The sequence below is a fragment of the Myotis lucifugus genome, unplaced genomic scaffold (assembly GCF_000147115.1).
Source record: "Myotis lucifugus unplaced genomic scaffold, Myoluc2.0 scaffold_753, whole genome shotgun sequence".
NCBI lineage: Eukaryota > Metazoa > Chordata > Mammalia > Chiroptera > Vespertilionidae > Myotis > Myotis lucifugus.
In genome coordinates this window covers 114,508-132,740 of record NW_005871801.1, presented here as the reverse complement: position 1 = coordinate 132,740, position 18,233 = coordinate 114,508, and the positions used below count along the sequence as shown (strand labels likewise).

At 46.3% G+C, this 18,233-nt stretch overlaps 1 pseudogene; it reads left to right on the top strand.

The window, feature by feature from the left end:
- Positions 1–14,864: 14,864 nt before the first annotated feature.
- Positions 14,865–15,657, top strand: LOC106694999 (annotated as a pseudogene).
- The last annotated feature ends 2,576 nt before the right edge of the window (positions 15,658–18,233 follow it).

The following is an 18,233-nucleotide window of genomic DNA, read 5'->3' as shown; positions in this document are numbered from 1 at the left end:
CCCGCCCCCCCCCCCCACTGGGATCTAACCCACAACCTGGGCATGTGCCAGACTGGAATCCAACCGTGACCTCCTGGTTCATGGGTCCACACCGGCCAGGCCGATCATAATTTTTTGACCTGCAAGAAAGCATAGGATTTAGCCAGGACCCCTGGGTCCTAGTCTGGTCCAGCTCTGATCGCCCACCCAAACCGCCACAGCTTTGCCCCCGACTAGCCTTGGGACCCTTGCACAGAGGTTAGAGCAGGGGTCTCTGTTTACTTCCCTGAAGCCCTACCAGAACCAATGGGAAGATCCACAATAACTGACACTTGTATAGGGCTTAAGTGGTTTCAAAATGCACAGTTAATTATTTTCCATCGCAATCTTGTGAAGAAAGTAAGGGTATCTCCATTTTATAGGTAAGAAAAGTGAGACTCAGAGTCCAGGTGCAGCTAAGGCTCTGAGGGCCTCATTGGAATCCAGGTCTATGTGGCTGAGAAACACTCCTTTTGTTGATTCCTGGGATACTTGCAGTGTTCTGAAGCCTGTTGACTCCCTGTGAGACCGAGAACAAAAAGTGAAATTCAAATTAACTTGCAACTTGCACTCTAATCAGCCTAGCCTAGAGAAGGAAACTTGAATGTATCAAATAAGACAAAGGAAATTGTTCCATGTACACATGCAGATTTTCCTTCCCAACTTACCTTTTTTTAAAAAAAATTTTTTTTTATTGATTTCAGAGAGGAAGGGAGAGGGAGAGAGAGATGGAAACATCAATGATGAGAGAAAATCATTGATTGGCTGCCTCCTGCATGCCCCCTACTGGGGATCGATCCCACAACCCTGGCATGTGCCCTTGACTGGAATTGAACCTGGGACCTTTTAGTCCACAGGCTGATGCTCTATCCACTGAGCTAAACCAGCTAGGGCCCAACTTAACTTTGACCTGGGTTCCAGAAGTTCCTTTTTAGGTTAGACACGTTTTCCTGGAGAAAAATTGAGAGGTATTCCCTAGGCCTGCCCACAAACTTCTAACCCCCTGATTGAGGCCCTGATGGCCTTTGAACACCCTGTCACCCACCCACATTGGGAGGGCAGGGTGACTCTGGAGTAAGGGAAAAGGAAGTCCACCACTCATTCATTCATTCTACAAATATTTATTAAGTATCTACAGTGTTCCAGGCACTGTTCTGGAACCTGAGGATGCACTAGTGTACAAAATAAATGAGGCAATTTAATAACAAAGCTAACATTTAATAATGAAATATTTATATTCTATATAATAAAAGGCTAATATGCAAATAGACCAAATGGCCAAACAACCGGTCGCTAAGACATGCACTGACCACCAGGGGGTGCGTGCGGAACATGGCAGGCGTTGGTAGCAAGCAGCAGAGCGCGTAACATGGTGGGTGTTGGCCGCGGCGGGATGGTGGCGCAAGTGAGTGGGGGCGCTAGACCAAGGTGGGGCGCTGGTTGCTGTCATCGGGGCGAGCCTCTGGTGGTTACTGAAAATTCTTTGCTCACCCTCGATGCAGTCTCGCCTGGCGCTCACACCTGCTGCTGGCGCCAGCCCCATTTGCTCCCACTGCCAGTGCCTGGTGCCGGCCCTGATTGCTCGCCGCCATCAGAGGGTGCGAGCAGCGGCTGCTGGCCTCAATAATCCCTCAGGGCTTCTCCACCTCCCCCTGCTCCTGAGGGGCAATCACGGCTGACAGCCACCGCTTGCACCTACTCCCAGTGCCAGAGTCACTGCTCGCACCCAACTGCCAGTGCTGGCCCCACTCAAACCCACAGCTGGTGCTGGGGCCGCCGCTTGCACCTGCTGCCGGTGCCTGGCGCTGGTCCCAATCGTTTGACACTGTCAGCGGGTGTGAGCGGCCAGCTGGTGTGAGCGGTGGCTGCCAGCCCCGGTCGCCCCTGAGGGCTTTTCCATCTCCCCCTGCTCCTGGGGGGCGATTGGGGCAGCAGCTACCACTCACACCTTCTAACAGCACCAGCTCTGCTCACCCACTGCTGGCGCCAGCCCCGGGCCGTCAGTGGGTGAGAGTGAGGCTGGCACTGCAGCAGCAGGAGAGGGGCTGCCAGCAGACCCAGGACAGGGAGCCTCGGCAGGAGGGGCCAGGCAGGGGGGCAGAGGATGGGCCAAGACCTGCCCCTGTACCCACTGCAGCCTCGCAGCCCACAGTTCCCTTCAAGGTGCACGAATTTGTGCACTGGGCCCCTAGTATTAAATATATAACATTTATAATAGGGTAACACTTTGATAAATCTTACCAAGTGTCAGGCACTCTTCTGAGTGCTTTGAGTATAACTTGTTTAATCTTTTTCCTCACAATAAAAGGTTGATGTGAGGATTACATTTTACAGATGAGCAAATAGGCACAGAAATGTCAAAAAAAGCTGTGCCCTGGGCTTTCTGCACACAGAAAGTGGCAAAGCCAGGTTACCAACCCAGGCAGCATGGCTCAGAGTTCCTACTCTTAACCCTATGCTTCCACAAACATCACTTGAGTGCTATGTAAATTGTACCAAGCCTGAGGCATTCCTGGAGAGAAAGATAAGAAAGATCCAGCCCAGCCCTGGATGGTGTGGCTCAGTGGATAGAGCATCAGCCTGCGGACTGAAGAGTCCTGGGTTTGATTCTGGTCAAGGGCACATGCCAGGGTTGCAGGCTCGGGTCCCCAGTAGGAGGCATGCAGGAGGCAGCCAATCAATGATTCTCTCTCATCATTGATGTATCTATCTCTCACTCCCTCTCCCTTCCTCTCTGAAATCAATAAAAATACATTTTTTTAAAGCATGGAAAAGGTGAGAATACTATAATGGTTTCCTCTCCAAATCTGTGATCCCCTGAACGTTATCCTCTGGCCCCTAGCAGGGATTCCAGGTTAAAAACTGGCTCTAGACAATCTCACCTACATCCTGCCTACAACCTCCTGATGTGTGTCCAGCCAGGACCCTCCTGAGTGCCAGGCCTCTCTCTTGATCATCTTTGTTGGGCTGGGCTATGAGAAAACCTGCTTGACTCTGTGACTTAGTCAGATTTATTACGTAGATCCCTTTAATGATACTAAGAATCTGTTAAACAGATATTACGACCTTCACGAGAGCTGGTCCTGAAAGACTGAAGGCTTGGGCTGCTGTGCTGGCCAGAACATCTGAACTTTCCACAAACGGGTGCTGCCCCCAAAGCATCTTCTTGACAAAAGTGGGCTGTTGTTCATGGAGCATTTTGAGATCTTGCCTCCCGGCAGTGCCATCAGTTTGGCTCAAATAAATTCTTGTAAGTCTCCACAGGTGTGCAAGTTTCTTACGTCTACAATTCTGTGGCATGAGGCAACGGCGCTGGAATTTCCACTAGAAAGTTCTGTGTTGTTGGCCCCTCGGCCTGGTGTGTATGACGGGCTGGGAAGTATCCAAGCTTGACTCTGTCAACATAAGAAACGTCCAAACCTGTCGAGAATTTTTATGAGTTTATTTGAATCAAACTGATGACACATGCCAGGGAGCAAGATCCCAAACGCTCTGAAAAAATAGAGTTTTGCAGTTTCTTTCATGCACTTGAAATTAAGGAGGGAATGTCAGTAAGATTACGTGGAGGTGGGAGAAAGCCAGGCCAGGATTGGATTACAGGATAGTTAACAAGGTGATGTGCCCTCTCGAGGGTGGTCACGGCTTTTTTCAAAGGTGTATTAACCTAGCCAGTGGTTCTCAACCTTCCTAATGCCTCAACCCTTTAATACAGTTCCTCATGTTGTGGTGACCCCCAATTTCATTGTTACAAATTGAACATAATTAAAGCATAGTGATTAGTCACAAAAACAGTATGTAATTATATATGTGTTTTCCGATGGTCTTAGGCGACCCCTGTGAAAGGGTTGTTCGACGCCCAAAGGGGTCGCGACCCACAGGTTGAGAACCGCTGATACAGGCACAGACACATGGACAGGGCTTGCTTAAGGCAAAGATACATCTTTTACTAAAAAGTTGTATGTCTGGGGCATGACTCAGGCAGGCATTTACGATCAGATCACCCTGCGAGGTTACTTTCCATAGAACCCCTTTTTTAAACCACAGTCGCCACGAATGAATCAATGTTCCTTTCTCTTTCGTGCTTCCGTCAAAATGCACAGCTGCAAGCAAGCACTATTGCTCTCTTACTTCCTCGTCAGTGCCCAGGACAGGAAGTGCCCCTGGGCGGGCGGGCTCGCAGGTTTGGGTCTCTATGAGAGGTTGCCACGGTAAACAGAATTAGGGAAGTAAATGCTGGGCAGGTAACTGGGCTGTGCAGAGAGAAAACCTGCTTGGAGCAGCGGGAAAGGGACACACGGGTCACAGACTGGGTCTGAACAAGAATGGCAGGAAGCCCCCCAGGAGGCAGGGCCAGGGGTGAATGGCACACAGGGTCATCGGACACCAAAGAGCACCCCCCCCCCAAAAAGGCTGTCGGAGCATTTTCACGGCATTGCCTTTCCCAAGGGCCCGGGGCTTTAGGGTACAGCTCTAAACACAAAGGAGAGGGGAGAGGGGGAGAGGAGGGGGAGGGGGAGGGGAGAGGAACAGTACAGGGGCTTCCTGACAGATCTGCAAAAGACTCTGAAGAAACTTGTTTTTGTTTTTGCTTGACTTGTTTATGCAAAGGAGATTTGAGCCCTAACTTGCCAAATATATATTTTTTTGATTTATTTGCATATTTTGACAGGTAACACTACTAAGAAAAGCTCTGGCTGTTTCTGTGTGGCAACTGAAATGAAAACTACACTAATAAAGACATTTTAAGTGATGTCTCAAGAGAGCTATCCAGAGTAGCAAGATTCACTTGTGCACTTTTAAATTTAAGAGCATCATTTTAAAAGGAAAAATCAGTGAGATATTTTATACTATTTTTTCATACTAAGTCTTCAGAACCTGGTTGGTCAGCATGCTGAGCCTAGCCGAGCTGCACACACTAAGAATACATAGACAGACAGACAGACAGATGCACACGTCTATAAGGGCATCTCTTCTAACTTCTATGATGGACTCTTCTGTTTCTAACTAAACAGTGTTTTGTGTTTGTTTTTAATTTGTCCTTGGGTGTGGCTGGTAAATGGCACTAATCGGATTTCTGCTATCTGTGGTTGAAGCTATTTACCCTCTGGCTGGGAGAAGTGCAAACCACTTACTCTGGAGTGTCCTTGGTTTGGGAAGATGGGCGTTACCAGGTGGCTGCAAACTGCTATTCAGCTCTCTGTCTCCGTTTCCCATTCGGCTTGTCCTGGAATTTTTCTAGCTTTTTTGGTGTGTGTGCAGTTTATTTTTAATTTATATTTTTTTTAAATCTTTATTGTTGATATTATTACTGATGTCCCTCCCTTCCCCTCCCCACCCCCTTTGCCTTCCTCCACCCAGTTCCCACCCCGCCCTAGGCCTTTACACCCTACTGTCTGTATCCATAGGTAAGATCTTTGGTTAATCCCTTCCCACCTCCCTCCCTCCTTCCCCCTGAGATTCATCAGTATGTTCCATGCTTCCATGCCTCTGGTATATATTCCTTTTTTTTTTTTAAATTTCAGAGAGGAAGGGAGAGAGAGAGAGAGATACATCAATAATGAGAGAGAATCATTGATTGGCTGCCTCCTGCATTTCCCCCTAGGGATTGAGCCCCCAACCCTGGCCTGTGCCCTGACCGGGAATCAAACCATGACCTTCTGGTTCATAGGTCAACGCTCAACTACTCAGCATGCTGGCTGGGCTCCATGCCTCTGATTCTATTTTATTCACAAGTTTATTTTGTTCATTAGATTTTTTTGTTCGTTTATTTTCATTTTCAGATTCAATTATTGATAGATATGTATTTGTTGCCATTTTATTGCTCATATTTTCTTCTTCTTCAAGAATACACTTCAACATTTCATGTAATATTGGCTTGGTGGTTATGAACTCCTTTAGCTTTTTCTTGTCTGTGAAGTTCTTTATCTGACCGTCAATTCAAAATGAGAGCTTTGCCCGGCCAGCATGGATTAGTGGTTGAGCATCGACCTATGAACCAAGAAGTCACTGGCTCGATTCCCAGTCAGGGCACATGCCCGGGTTGCGGGCTTGATCCCCAGTAAGGGGAGTGCAAGAGGTGGCCGATACATGATTCTCTCTTATCATGGATATTTCTCTTTTTTTTAAATATATTTATTTATTGATTTCACAGAGGAAGAGAGAAGGAGAGAGAGATAGAAACATCAACGATGAGAGAGAATCATTGATCGGCTGCCTCCTGCACGCCCCCCACTGGGGATCGAGCCCGCATCCCAGGCATGTGCCCTTGGCCGGAATCGAACCCGGGACCCTTCAGTCCGAAGGCCGATGCTCTATCCACTGAGCCAAGCCGGCTAGGGCTATCATGGATATTTCTATCTCCCTCTCCCTCTCCCTTCCTCTCTGAAATCAATAAAAATACAGTAAGTCCTCGGGTTACGTCGGAGATCCGTTCCTACGGCCCGATGTAACGCGATTTTCGCCCTAGGTCAGAGCCTACCTACATAAGCACCTACATAACTCACATGGAGCACATACACAGCAGTAATGAAGTGAAACAGTAAAAAAAAAATTTAATAAATGGTGCTGGGAAAATTGGACAGATACATGCAAAAAAATGAAACTAGACCACCAACTTACACCATACACAAAAAATAAAATGGATAAAGGACTTAAATGTAAGATGGGAAACCATAAAAATACAAGAGGAATCCAAAGGCAACAAAATCTCAGACATATGCTGCAGCAATTTCTTCACCGATACATCTCCTAGGGCATTGGAAACTAAAGAGAAAATAAACAAATGGGACTACATCAAAATAAAAAGCTTCTGCACAACAAAAGAAACCATCAACAAAACAACAAGAAAGCCCACTGCATGGGAGAACATATTTGCCAATGTTATCACCGATAAGGGTTTAATCTCCAACATTTATAGGGAACTCATACAACTTAACAAAAGGAAGATAAACAATCCAATCAGAAAAATTGGCAAAGGACCTAAATAGACACTTTTCAAAAGAGGACATTCAGAAAGCCAAGAGACACATGAAAACATGCTCCAAGTCACTAATCATCTGAGAGATGCAAATCAAAACAACAATGAGGTACCATCTCACACCTGTCAGACTGGCTATCATCAACAAATCAACAAACGACAAGTGCTGGAGAGGATGCGGAGAAAAAGGAACACTCATGCACTGCTGGTGGGAATGCAGACTGGTGCAGCCACTATGGAAGACAGTATGGAGTTTCCTCAAAAAGTAAAAAATGGAAATTCCATTTGACCCAGTAATCCCACTTCTAGGAATATATCCCAAGAAACCAGAAACACCAATCAGAAAGGATATATGCACCCCTATGTTCATAGCAGCACAATTTACCACAGCTAAGATTTGGAAACAGCCGAAGTGCCCATCAATAGATGAATGGATTAGAAAACAGTGGTACATCTACACGATGGAATACTATGCTGCTGTAAAAAAGAAGGAATTCTTACCATTTGCAACAGCATGGATGGAACTGGAGAGCATTATCTAAGTGAAATAAGCCAGTCAATGAAGGAAAAATACCACATGATCTCACTCATTTATGGATAATAAAGACCATTATAAACTGATGAACAAAAATAGATACAGAGGCAGAGCAGCATCGAACAGACTGTCAAACTACAGCAGGAAGGCTGGGGAGGATTGGGGGGTGGGTAAGAGATCAACCAAAGGACTTGTATGCATGCATATAAGCATAACCAATGGACACAAGACACTGGGGGGTAGGGGAGGCCAGGGGAAGGTCAAGGGGGAAAAAAAGGAGACAAATGTACTACTCTTTGTAATATTTTAAGCAATAAAAAAAGAAAGATAACAATTTCTGACCTTTACTTATGGTAAATAAATAATAAAAAACAAAGCACGTATGTACATACGTCGAAATAGCAGAACTTTTTTTTTAATATAAATAAATGGGAGTTGGCAACATAACCACGAAGAGTGCGATGTAACCCGAGGACTGTCTGCATATATATTTTAAAAAATGAGAGCTTTGCTGGGTAGAGCAATCTTGCTTGTAGGTCCTTGCTATTCATCACTTTGAATATTTCTTGCCACTCCCTTCTGACCTGCAACCCCCTTCTCCAGTGGAAGCTTCATATGAAATAACTGAAGAAAGTTTTGCTTTGGCTTTTTCTCCCCGGCTGCTTGTCAATCGGCTTCCACCATGAACACGGTAACTATCTGGACCAGGAAGTTCATTACCAGCAAACTGTTTCAGTGGAAACAAATGGCCACTGGCAGCCTTTACCCTGGGGAGGCAATGGTACCTAAGAGAAATTCGGGAAAAACTAACCCAAATGTATGATCACACCAGATGTCATCTTTGTGTTTGAATTCAGAACCCTTTTTGAGGTGGCTTCAAGACAACATGCTTTGGCATGATTTATGATTCCTTGGATTATGCGAAGAAAAATGAACCCAGCCTTAGTTTGGCTCAATGGATAGAGCATTGGCCTGCAGACTGAAGGGTCCCAGGTTTGATTCCAGTCAAGGCACATGCTTGGGTTGCCGGCTCGATCCCCAGTGAGGGGCATGCAGAAGGCAGCCAATCAATGATTCTCTCTCATCATTGATGTTTCTACCTCTCCCTCTCCCTCTCTGAAATCAACAAAAAAATAATAAAAATTTAAAAGATAAACATTTTTTTTAAAAAGGAAAAAAAAGAAAAATGAACCCAAACATAGACTTGCAAGACATGGCCTCTATGAGATTAAAAAAGACCTCAAGAAAACAGTCTCAAATTAAAGATACAGGCATGGTGTATATTAGCCCACAGGGAAAAAGAACATAGCAGCTCTGTTCAACATAATAGTTATCTGCTCCCTTTTCTATGACAATGTAACCGTGGGGCATTATAACCCAGCACCACCACCACTCTTTTGACCTTGTTTCTGTACATGCTGACTCTTACTGATATGTAGCTTGTAGATCATCAGCATGTTTGTATAAGAATCCTAGGAATGAACTTCAGAAGATACAGACTCCGACCCCCAGTCCTCCCAGTTCCAGGAGACTTGCTGACCTTTAACCATAGAACCTGGATGATGTAGAACCAGGATGACACACACCAGACCATCACTTGACCAGTTTTAAGGTCCTTATCGGAATAGACTGTGCTGGCCAGCAGGTAGAGAACTTTTCAACCCCCTCCCCTTGATCTCTTTGTTCTGCTTTGCCTTTCTCTCCTTATAAAAACCTCTGCCTGCACTGAGATGTGGAGATGGGCTTTGTGACAAGAGTCCCCCATCTCCTCAGGTGCCTGGCACTTGAATAAACCTCTTTCCTTTTTCACCAGCATCTGTCTCACAAGTTTGGCTTTTGTGGCGGCAGGCAGCTGATCTTGGGTTCCAGTTACAACAATAGAGAAAACCCTCTAGACCAGGAGAAGGAGAAGGAGAAGGAGAAGGAGAAGGAGAAGGAGAAGGAGAGAAAGAGAAAAAGGAAGGAAGGAAGGAAGGAAGGAAGGAAGGAAGGAAGGAAGGAAGGAAGGAAGGGAGGAAGGGAGGGAGGGAGGAAGGAAGGAAGGAAGGGAGGAAGGAAGGGAGGAAGGAAGGAAGAAAAGAAAGACAATCTTACCCTTTGTGACAGCATGGAGGGACCTGGAGAGTATTACGCTAATGAAATAAGCCAGACAGAGAAAGACAAATACCATATGATTTCACTTATATGTGAAATCTAAAGAACAAAATAAATGAACAAACAAAATAGAAACAGACTCATAGATAAAGAACAGATTGACAGGGGTCAGAGGGGAGGGAGGTTGCAGGGCTGGGTGAAAAAGGTGAAGGGAATAAGAAGAAAAACAACTCATAGACACAACAGTATGGTAATTGCCAGAGGGAAAGGGGGGAGAGTTAGAAGAGGGTAAAGGGAGATAAACAGTGATAGAAAGAGACTTGACTTGGGGTGGTGAACACACAATACAATACACAGGTGATATATCATAGAATTGTACACCTGAAACCTATATGATTTTATTAACCAATGTTACCCCAATAAATTCAATAAAAAGGAAAAATATAAAATAATATACTTTTTATACAGTCATCCCCCCCCCTTTTTTTAATCCTCACCCGAGGATATTTTTTCCATTGATCCGTAGAGAGAGCGGAAGGGAGCCCGACTGGGGCTGGCAACCAAACCTGCAACCCAGGTGCGTGCCCTTGACCAGGAATCAAACTGGAGACCCTTCGGTGCTCTGGCCCACGCTCTAACCACTGAGCACACCAGCCAAGGCGGTCATCCCCTCTTATCCGCAGTTTTGCTTTTCACAGTTTGTTACTGCAATCAACTGTAGTCTGAAAATGTTAACTAGAAAATTCCAGAAATAAACAATTCATAAGTTTAATTTTTTAAATATATTTTTATCTATTTCAGAGAGGAAGGGAGAGGGAGAGAGAGATAGAAACATTAATGATGAGAGAAAATCATTGATCAGCTGCCTCCTGCACACCCCACACTGGAGATCAAGCCCACAACCCGGGCATGTGCCCTGACAGGGAATCGAACCTTGACCTCCTAGTTCCTAGGTCAATGCTCAACCACGGAGCCACACCAGCCAGGCCAATTCACAAGTTTTAAGTTGCGTGCGGTTCTGAGCAGCATGATGAAATCTCACGCCATCTCCAGCCATCCGGCTCTGTCCTGCGCAGGAGGTGAATCACCCTCTGTCCAGCCTACCGGAGCTATATGCGCTCGTCACCCTTTAGTCACCTGGTAGCTGTCTGTTATCAAAGACGCCACATTCACATGACCTTTGTCACAGTATCTATGTATATAAAAAGGCAGCTACTGTAATGGCCTAAATGACCTAACAACCAGTCGCTATGATGCCCAATGTGGCCAGCGAACCGATCAGGGGGTGGAACTGGCGGCCAACCTCCTGCAGCCCCTCGCCCAGGCCGGCCTGCTCCTGATCCCACCCCCTAACCCCCTGGGGTGGGGCTGGGCGGCCAACCTCCTGCAGCCCCTACCCCCATGGCCACACCCCTGATGGGCCCCCACCACCCTGATCGCCCCCTCACCCCAATAGGAGGCAGGGCTGGTCAGCAAATCTCCTGCAGCCCCTCCCCCCCGCCCAGCCCCACCCCAGATGGGCCCCCACCCCAATCAAGGGCAGGGCCAGTAGGCCAACCCCCAGGCCGCTGGCCCCTGATCGGCACCCACCACCCATCCCATATGGGGGTGGGGCTGGCCAGCCACCACCCAAAGCCCCTCCCCATGGCCTGCCACGCCCCCAATCGGTCCCCCAACCCCAATCGAGGCCGGCCAATCGCCCACAGCCCCTTCCCCCATCTGGCCCGGACCTGATCCTGATTGGGGCCCTGATCTGCCCAATAGGGACGGGTCAGCTGGCCAACCTCCAGCCATCTCCTCCTCCAGACAGACCCAGCCCCCATCTGCCCTGATTGGGGCCAGGCTGGCCAGACCCCACCCATGCATGAATTCATGCACTGGGCCTCTAGTATTGTTATAAGTGTTCTATTTCATTATTGTTGTTGTTCATCTCTTACTGTGCTGATTTATAATTTAAGCTTTATCACAAGTATGTACCGGTATGTATAGGAACACACATAGTATATACAGGATTCGATACTACTTGCGGTTTCAGGCACCCACTGGGGGTCTTGGAATGTTTCCTCACAGATAAGGAAGGAAATGTACGGCCATAAAACAAATATTTGGGGAAAACATATATATGTATGAAAGGAAGGAAAGGAAGGAAGGAAGAAGAAAAAAGCTTTCATTTAGGTAAGTTACACCTATTTATAGTGATTATATTACAATTAAAACTAGTAATTTTTTTAAAGCACACAAGCACAGCCCGGGCAGTGTGGCTCAGTGGTTGAGCGTTGACCTATGAAACAGAAGGTCAGGGTTCGATTCCCCAGTCAGGGCACATGCCTGGGTTGCAGGCTCAGTCCCCAGCAGGGGGCGTGCAGGAGGCAGCCAATCAATGATTCTCTCCCAACATTGATGTTTCTATCTCTCTTCCTCTCGCTTCCTCTCTAAAATCAATAAAAATATTTTTTTAAAATAAAGAAATTTTAAAAAATAAAATTTTTTTAAAATAAAATAATTTTAAAAAATAAAAATAAATAAATGAAACACACAAGCACACATTTCATTAGCCGTCGGAACAATAACATCATCACTTCCTATGTAGTCTCTGGAAAACTCCAGAGAATGAAAAAGCAAATGACCTCTTCATATCATTATGATAATAGTCCTCATATTGCAGATCCTCTAAGTGGGCTTGGGAACCCACAGAGGTCCCCAGGCCTCGCTTTGAGAACTGCTGAGAGATTGTGATGCTGTGGTAATAAACAACCCCGGAATCGCAGCAGCTTAGCACAAGGGTTCACTCCGTCCTTGGACTTCATGTCCCCTGAGGGCTGGCTGCGGCTGGAGCGCGGCTGGGTCTTACGTCCAGGGGCAAGGCAAGCGCGAGGAAGTCTCGGAGAGAAAGCTGTGGCCTGCTGGCTGTGCGTGTTCTTGGCCGGAGCTGGTCAGACGGCTCTTCCTTACCACCAGGGGCCGGGAAGTGCAGTCCCGCCTGCAGTATGTGAAAAGGAGCCTTTCTCCTTGAGATTTTCTTTTCAATATCGGGGAAATGTCTTTCTTAGAGGCCCCAGCAGACTCTCCCTGGGTCAGAATTTGACCAGTTGCTGCTAAAGAGAAGTAGTGTTAACCCAAGAGGCTCAGACCCATCACCACCCCCCTGGGCAGGGGCAGGGGCAGGGGACCTTCGCCCATCAACGTGTTGCTGCCCACCCAACGGCTGGAGAAAATCGGGGCCTCGTTAGCAAGAAAGAAGGAGAGAAATGGCTTCACAGCCTTTCCCTCTCGCTTTTGGTTTGGTCTGCTCTCACACCCGTAATCACAGTTTATTGAAAAAAGCAAGACACATACTTGGGCGTATCTCTTGAAAGGGAGATTTCCCTGTAAAGCAACACTTGCCTAAGAGATATCAAAACTGAATATTGTATTTCATCACAACTAGTCCCAACCGGCTGAGGCTAATAAACAGGTGTGGACTTTGGGCGACTCCTGGGTGCCAGACCCTAACTCCTTCCTGACTAATAAGCAATGGACTTGTCTTAACCAATTGGGTCAGACCCATGAATTCATTCCATTCTATGCAAAGTGTTAGTTTTTAACTATTAATTAGCATGTTACCATGGAAACCCCCTCCTAGCACTCTCTTGACTTCTCCCTCTCAGCATCCCTCCCGGTGACTCTCCTCTGCACTGGTGAGTGCCCGTGCCTGGCAAGTACATTCAGCCTTTTTCTTTTTTAAACTTTTTATTTCATTTATTATTATTATTATTACTATTATTATTTAGAGAGAGAGAGGAAGGGAAAGGAAGAGAGAAACATCAGTGATCAGCTGCCTCCTGCACGCCCCCTACTGGGGATCAAGCCTGCAACCTGGGCATGTGCCCTTGACCAGAATTGAACCCGGGACTCTTCAGTCCACAGGCCAACCCTCTATCCACTCACAGGCCAACGCTCTATCCACTCACAGGCCAACGCTCTATCCCAGTGATGGCGAACCTATGACACGCGTGTCAGAGGTGACATGCGAACTCATTTTTTTTGGTTGATTTTTCTTTGTTAAATGGCATTTAAATATACAAAATAAATATAAAAAATATAAGTCTTTGTTTTACTATGGTTGCAAATGTCAAAAAATTTCTATATGTGACACGGCACCAAAGTTAAGTTAGGGTTTTTCAAAATGCTGACACGCCGCGCTCAAAAGGTTCGCCATCACTGCTCTATCCACTGAACCAAACCAGCTAGGGCTAGTGATCAGAAATTTAAGACCATTTATAGAAAAGGATTATTTGTTTAGTTTTGTCCTTAAACTGGACAAATAATCTAGAACAGTGGCTATCCCACCTCAGGACCTTCTGCGTGATAGAAATGGTCTATATCTGCTGTCCAGCGTGGTGGCCACTAGCACATGTGGAACTGAGCATTCGAGATGCGGTTAGTGAGACTAAGGAACTGAATTTAAATTCTATTTAATTTTAACTTTAGTAGCCACATGTGGTCAGCTACCTCTGTGGTGGACAGTAGAGGTCTAGAGGTCCAGCACATGTAGCTCTAGTCCGTGGGGAGCTCTTGGACTCAATGAGGAGTCCTCAATATCCTTATAATAATGCACCTATTTTTCATTAAGATCGGCTGAAACCCATAGCTACCGACAGCTCCCCTCCTCACACACTCTCGTTTAGATGTTTAGAATTCAGAAAAATTCTAAACGAGCTGCAGGAGAAATATCTGTGACAAGAAAAAAATTCTACGACGTCCTAAATGGAATTACAGGGGGCAGAAGAGTGAGAGAAGGAAGCAAGAGTAATGGCCGTTAGTTAATGACAGCTGGGGGCCAGTGAGCAGAAGCCGGCTGCTTTCCTGAGGGTGTGAGGCCCTGACTCAAGCTCCAGGCTTCTGTAGCCACCACCACATGGTGAATCTGCCGGAACTTTCATGACGTGTCGCCTATAACCATTCAAGACTAATAAATATTCCTTCCTTGCGGACTGTGCACTATCCTAGAACTGCCTTCGCCTTTTCCCACCCCCTTATCTGTAGTCTGCGTAAATTCTTTGAAAATAACTTACATCTTCCTTCCCCAAAACGATGTATGAAAGTGCTCATTGAGGGACAAAAGTCGCTACAGCAGTGATTTCTGCCCGCACTGCCGTGGGGGGCACAAGGGCACATCGGACACAAGTGTTTGGAGTTTGAGTCTCAGCCGGGCAGTTTTTGCTGTTGTCGATTGAATTTTTTCCACTTCCCACAGGAAAGCTTAGCTATGCCAACAACAGCCATTGCAAATAGTGATGTCATGCTCAGAAGACAGGCTTATGTACATAAGAGTGTAATGGAAGAAGTGACGATAATTATTGCGACAGGAAACTTACAAAAAAGGATGGTGATCTGTGGCCTCCCCCTGACAGGGTTGGCTGCCGGGAGCTTGAAATGGTAATTGCAGATGAACGCATTTCTTTTACTACATCAAAAATAAGTTATCTTGCCCGGCTGGTGTGGCTCAGTGATCGAGTGTCGACTCATGAACCAGGAGGTCACTGTTTGATTCCCGGTCAGAGCACATGCCTGGGTTGCAGGCTCGATCCCCAGGGGGGGGCTGTGCAGGAGGCAGCCAACCCATGATTCTCTCTCCTCCTTGACGTTTCTGTCTCCTTTTCTCTCTCTTAAATCACTAAAAACATATTTTTATTTTTTCAAATATATTTTATTGATTTTTTACAGAGAGGAAAGGAGAGGGGTAGACAGTTAGAAACATCGATGAGAGAGAAACATCGATCAGCTGCCTCCTGCACACTCCCTACTGGGGATGTGTCTGCAACCAAGGTACATGCCCTTGACCGGAATCGAACCTGGGACCCTTGAGTCTGCAGGCCGATGCTCTATCCACTGAGCCAACCCGGTTAGGGCTAAAAATATATTTTTAAAAGAATAAGTTATCTTATTGAGGTAAATCAGTCAAAGGATCCTTGTATTCTGCTATTTGGTACAGGACCTGAAATGTTTCATTTTCAGTCTTATTGGATTACACTTCAAGATGAAGCCAATCTAAATTCTGAGTGTTTGTAAGCTGTTTCATATTTAATTAAGGGATCGATTGGTAAGGGAGGGTTTACCTGGCATTTAAATATTGGGATTTTTATGAATATGAAGCAAATAATTTTTTTGTATACGCACTGAAAACGAGAAAATACATAAACAAGCCTAATGGTTATCTTCACTTGTGTCCAAGTGGGTTGGAAAGTCCCCACAGGCATTGAATTCTATAAATAAAAGCCACCTTTCATTGAAATGTTGCTCTAATAAAACTTATCAAAGCCTGAAAAAAATGCTGGTCAACTGCAGGGCACGCTTGTCTTCTCCACCTGGGCCTCCTGCCCAGGACTCCACACGCCAGGACCTGCCCTTTCTGGCTAGCAGATGGCTCAATCAGCCCCTTCTCTCAGGAAAGGTTTTGGTCCAGAACGTTTTTGTTTAACGTCTGCTAAGGTATGAGGACCCGCAGTCCCACCATGCCCCGAGGGAGGGCCTTACTGCCTCCAACCACTTCTCCTTTTAAAAATATATATATATATATATATATATTTATTTATTTATTTTTTACAGAGAGGAAGGGAGAGGGATAGAGAGCTAGAAACATCGATGAGAGAGAAACATCGATCAGCTGCCTCCACTCTATCCACTGAGCCAAACCGGTTAGGGCATCCAACCACTTCTCAAACACCTGGCCTCACTCCCATCCTCTCCTGGAACCCCGCTCCCCGCCAAGGGCTGCACAGGCTCGGCTCCCCCGTCCAGTGTGGGTAGGAGAGCCCCACGGCTAAGAGGCAGAGAGTCTGTCTCCCAGACCTCCACCCAGGTCTTCCCCTCTGTTTCTGGGAACCAGCCTCCACCTGGCACGGAGCGCATCTCACTGAACCGAGGTTCTCCGGAAGGAGGGCTGCTCACTGGAGACCGCAGTGCTGCGTCCTGGGCAGCTTCTGGCTCCAGGAGGCTCAGTGGCTGGGGCCTGTGTTGCGGGAAAGGATGGTGGTGACTGTGCCCGCGGGTCGCCGGAGACCAGGTGGTTAGAGGCAGGGGGTGGGGTGTCTGCCACAGTGAGATGGAAGGAGGAGCTGTTACTCTTCCTGCCACAAGGGGGAGCGCCAGTGCGAAAGTCTCGATCATACCGATTAATTAGCTTCTACTACGGATTATTGTCAATATGACCTCAGCTTTTATCAATGGCCTTTCAAATACGCCCGTTCAGAGGGTCACTCCGTTTGGTAACAGGGAGTGTGCATGTTAGACTCACTTCACGTTACTTGGAGCAAATTCCAGGAAGTCTTGCTCTTCCAGAGAATGTACATTAACATCAGGACGACATCTGGCCAAGGGAATAGGGTTGGTAGATTTAGCAAATGAAAATACAGATGGCCAATTAAATCCGAATTCCAAAGAAACACAAATAAATTTTCAGTGTAAGTACTCCCCAAATATTTCATGGTACATGGTTATACCAAAAATCTATTTGTTGATTATTGGAAATCCAGATTTAACAAACATTGTCCATTTTACCTGGCAAACTTACCCGGGGTTAGATGTGCTTTAAAAGTTGTCCCAGCTGAAATGTCTGCAGCCTTGCTCTGTGCTGGCACCTGTGCTGGCCTATGCCCTGCCCACAGGTCTGCCCAGAAGCGGAATGGCTCGGTTTCTGGGCATCCTCTTTCCACAAGGAGATGCAGTACCACCCGGCTCGTCTCCTGCTCCCTCCCTTCAGCACCTTCAAAAGCTCGGCCAAGAGAAACAATATTTTAAAAAGATAATCTGAGGAATGTCTTTTTTCTAGGCCAGTGATAACCCACCTTTTCCGTGAAAAGGCCAATTCAGGATAAAGTAACCTGTTACCAAATTTGTAAGAAAGAAAGTATCTTTTTTATCAGGAATGTCATATCAACAACTTTTGTTTCGGCATGCTTCTATTGTTTCTCCAATGGCTAAAGGGTTTCATTATTTTGCCTAAACTTTCAGAAACTGCATAGACGCATGCCCTGGCGTATCTGATGTGATGCTCTACTTGTGACCAAGGTTTGTGGTCTAGGAAAGCATTTTTGGAGCTGGTTCACTTAGCTTTTCCTTACCTGACCCTGGGATCCACTTAACTGCAAAATGTGTGTTGTCTCTTTTTGTTCATGTATAAAGACCAAACATGGTCATGTAGTGACCACCTCGATCAAGATGTAGAGCTTTTCTGCACTCAGCAAGTTCCTCTGTGCTCTTTTCCAGTCAACACTTCCACCAAAGGCAACCACTACTCCGGATCTATCACCAGTTATTAGTTTTGTTTGTTCTTATGTTTCATATGATTGAAATCATACAGTACAACATGTGTTCATTGAACATAATTTCTGTGAGATTCATCCATGTTGCACATATCAGTAATTCGCCTTTTTCATTGCTGCCTAGTATTCCTTTGTAGGAAAATACCATAATTTATTTGTCAAATTACCAAGCGATGAGAGAGAATCATTGATTGGCTGCCTCCTGCCCCCTACTGGGGATCGAGCCCTCAACCCAAGCATGTGCCCTTGACCAGAATCAAACCGGGACCTTTCAGTCCACAGGCCGACGCTCTATCCACTGAGCCAA